Source organism: Aegilops tauschii, chromosome 5, assembly GCF_002575655.3.
Source record: "Aegilops tauschii subsp. strangulata cultivar AL8/78 chromosome 5, Aet v6.0, whole genome shotgun sequence".
NCBI classification, from domain to species: Eukaryota; Viridiplantae; Streptophyta; class Magnoliopsida; order Poales; family Poaceae; genus Aegilops; species Aegilops tauschii.
The window spans coordinates 284,350,247-284,354,746 of record NC_053039.3 but is presented as its reverse complement, the minus strand read 5'-3'; positions in this window follow the sequence as shown (position 1 = coordinate 284,354,746).

Below are 4,500 nucleotides of genomic sequence, written 5' to 3'. Positions count from 1 at the left end.
GCTAGGTTGAGTCGTCAGCTGTTCGTGTCCTCGTGGCTCTAGTAAAGGCTGAAAGAAAGCGTGCAGCGGCCCTTGAGAATGTATCTGAGTTCCTGAAGAAGCAAAAAGAGCAATCAGATGCTCTCTTCACCCATGCCAAAGAAGAGATGGAAGAAGCCAGAAATAAGCTAGCAGAGGCAGAGCAGGCTAGGCGTCTCCTGCTATCTAAAACTGTTGTCAATAAAAAATTTCATTCATAGTAGCTAGGTTCAAATGTTTATCCAGTCAGCATGCCTGTTGTGATGTCCGTGCATCTACTGATGTGGCACAAAATATTTTTTTGGGTCATGTAATAACAGCAATTACTTTCCAAACAATAACAGACGAAGCATTGGACATGGTATAGTTCACGCGCAAGCCCGACATTCCAAGTTCAACTTCCACATCAAACTCATGTTCACGGATATCTCCACATTCATACATAATGTCCACAACCATGATTCACTTCAAAGCCAAAAAAATTTGAGGAGAGTTATGAATAAAGAAAAACCTCTAGTTCCTGCTACCAGTGCGAGCACAACAAGTCAAGACCATGCGTAATTAATTATATTTTGGTCATTTTTTGTGTTCTAAAATGCCGGCCGGCTCGCGGAAGGACGTGTTGCCGACACACGCGCGGATTCAATGAAGGTAGGCGGGGCAGTCTGAAACCGGTTGCATGCGGCGAGGAGGCGTGTTCAGCCGGGCCTGTAGCGAGTGGGGCCCTCTTGGCCGGCGCGCCGGTTCAATGCCTGCGCTATGAGAGGTCGCGTCCGTGTCAGAGCAATCACTCCCTCCAGCCCTTTTTTGTTTGCGTATAACAAAATCTCGTTTTCCATTCACATTTTACAAGTAAAATTTGTGGACAAACTTTGACCCAAAATATGATGGGGACTAGTAAACCACAACGGAGGTAGTAGTTTTTTTAATCAAAGAAGGGTTTCCCCCTTCTGATTTTCATTACTGAAAACCAACATCTAAATCTAAACATAGTATTTGCCCTAGAACTACCAGGTTCAACATCTCGCAACATAAACCCATACAACCATACGCCAAGGAGGTACGTAGTACTATGAATTCCATTTTTGCTCCATACCAATCGTACTAAAAACTACTTAGTACTTATAACGCGCCATTGAAAATCGGAACTCTTAACCCCGCTAAAAAATGATATTTTAAACCTGGCTACTCGATCTGTGGCAACTGGCGAGCCACCGCCTCCAAGTCGTTCACCTGTGGTCCCGACCATCAACTCCTACGGATCAAATTATCACGCGAGCTGACTATTCCTACAAAGGTGCGCTCCACCACGTACCCGGTACCCGCTAATGCAGCAATCGTGCACCTAGGGTTTTAGGGTTTATTTGTTAACATTGCCTTTACGAAACACTCGTGTGTGCGAGACAGCGAGAGACCGACTACCTGCGTGCGCCTCTTCTCTTCGTATATGTACTCCACCGTTTGTCTGGTGTCCAAAAAATTATAATAACTACTAGCAATGTGCCAATGCATTGCCACACGATCTGAGTAGATTAATACATATTCACCGATTTGATAGAAAAAAAAGTCCAGTTTTGAAATACGTATATCACTAAAAAATTGTTATGTTTCACTCAAAATATATTCCTTTGGCGGTTCTGATGAGATAAGGGAGGAATGTTGTTGGTTTCAAGATTCAAGAAGTGGTATATGTCTAATTTCTACTCTTACTAGCAAGATGCCCGTCTGTTGCACGGAACATCAAGATCTTGTGGGAGAAAAGGATGAACGAGGAAAGGCCTTATCTGCAAATGTGGAGAGGAGTGTGGGTAAATTGCCATAGTTTCGTTCCTATCCGTCAGATATAAATCGGACGGCCTATATTGCAGGATGGCAGGCCCACCATCATCACCAACTCTGTTTTTTATCCCTACTCTTATAAAAAAGCATAGTCGGTGATGATCGTGTGCCTGCCATCCTGCAATATAGGCCGCCCGATCTATCTGACGGATAAGAAGGAAACTATGGCAATTTTGCAAAAAGATACCCACACCCCTCTCCACACTTGCAAATAAGGCCTTCCCTTGTTCATCATTTTCTCCCACAAGATAAACTACTCATACAAATGCATCTTGATGTTCCGTGCAACGCATGGGCATCTTGCTAGTTGTTGCAAAAAGCCCATGTGTGTGAGAGAGAGAGGGAGAGAGGAGGGGGGCGGAGTGCATGTGTGACAAAGACACAAAGAGTGTGTGTGCGAGAGGTGTCAGCTTAAAATGAGGCGATAGTGTGTGTGTGCACGATCGAGAGGGCGTGTCTCAAGAAGGGAAGAAAAATCTACATAGATACAAGGAGCGGGAGAGAGACATGTATGCGATAGTGGAAGCACGAGTGTGCGGGTGTATAAACCTATCTAGAGGCTAGTCGATAAATGTTTGTGAGAGAAATACGAGTCGGGGGTGCGAAAGCGAGAGTTTTGTGTGTGTGAGAGAGAGAGACGGTAGTCAGGAAGGGGAGTGGAAGCAGGAGTTGTGTGTGTGTGTGAGAGAGAGAGAGAGGGGGGAGTTTGTCTGATCGGTACATAAATGAATAATGTCAGTCTGGGATGGAGACGAAAAGGAGACCGCAACAAATGTTGTGTCTACAGGAGAGAGAGAGAGACAGAGAGTAATTTTAGTGGTATGATTCATATCTAGAGACATATACGGTGTGTGAGAGAATCCCATAGAGAGAAAGACAAAGTGAAAGACGAGTGGAGATTGTGTGTGTGGCGGTGAAAAAGAAAGCTTAGGTACCTAGTGATACGAGAGAACGGTAGAGACGTGAGAGATAATGAAAACCGTGTAATGTATAATGATAGGGAGAGTGTGACACTTCTCAAGGGAGACGTCGAGAGACCATGTTTGCGAGGATAGGAGAAACATGAAGTGAGCGTGCGGGTGAGCTGGAGAAAAGAGAGTGATAGCTACTTGAAGGAGCATGCATGCGAGAGAGATGGGCATGAAAGGAGTGAACATAAAAGGGATTCAAATATTTGAATTCGAGATGATGATACATGTAATCCATACTCGAACCAAAATTGATCTATCAAACATGCATACTCATATGAATTCACGCGCATCTATGTTATTTAATATGTATATATTACTGATCCATACATTTTAGTAGAACATAATTTGGTTTAATTTTTTGAATTCAACCTTATGATTTTGAGATCATTGTATTTGTAAATCATATTATACATATAAAGGAGCAGAATTCTTTGTTGTGCTTTTGAAAGTATATAAAAAATGATGTATATAGAATTTTATTCCAATCGAATATGGATCCCGCCCGGAAAAAATAGAATACAAACGGGATTCGAATTGAGTTGGCACGGTAAACGTGCACTCTGCAAAATTTGAACGAAGCGGGGAAAGTCGCAGTAACCGCCCGAAACCAAAATCTGCGAGATGGAAATTACTACTGCCTATCCCTGCCACGCAAAGCCTATCTACTCGATTTCTATAGGTTTTGATAGGGGTAGGTTTGTAATTTCACTCAAACGTGACATAACCGCCTCTCACCCGGATTCATACACGGTGGGCGCCAAAACACAGTGTGTCCTCGGCCGAAATCGACTCCCTCCCCGATTCATACATGTGGGCACCAAAAACAAACTCTCGTCGGCAAATATTCGGTGTATGCGAGATTACCGTCCTATCCCCAACCGACTAATATTGCTGTGATGTAGGAAATTTGAAACGGGGGCTAAGCTTGTAAATTTCCTCGCATTTGAGACAAGCGCGCCCTGAAGACATGGTTCCCCCCTTCCTCTCCACCTCCATTTCCCCATTCGTACTCCGTGGGCGCCAAAACACCCTCTCCACCCCAGCCTCCTCCGTCCGCCACCCCATCCACCGCCGTCCTCCTCCACCATGCCGGAGCTGATACCCCGACGCCGTCGTCCATTACAAGAGATCGACCTCTCTCATCCACGGCTTCGGACCGGGATCCTTGCATCCCGTCCTCTCGCTTCATCCCCGCCGTTGTCCACCTTGCCGGCGCCGCTCCTACGACCATCTCGTCCACCACGCCCTGCCGCCACTGTCTACCCTCCTAGATCTGCTTCCACGCCGCCGACAGCCATCGCTACCGCAGCACCATCAAATTCTCAGCAGATGCATACACGGCGCCGCACCAGAGGTCGTACTCTTTCATATCTGGTCAACTTATTTATCGCAACAAGAAAATAGATCGCCACTGCTTTACTCTGATTTCTTGTCCATCACTTACTTGCTAGTTGAAAGCAAACATTGGTTGCAAAGTTGCCTTTGTCCGGTTTGCACCTTCAGATCCGCCATCGCATGCTCAACACTATACTCCCAATGCTTATGGTTTTCGCCTTTTATATTCCACACTAGTTAAATCACAGTAGACTAAATTTCAAAATTGGGTCAGTCGATTTTTCAGAGCTCGCTGGAGTTCGCCGGTGCGAACGAAGGGGCTCGGGTGGGGACTTTG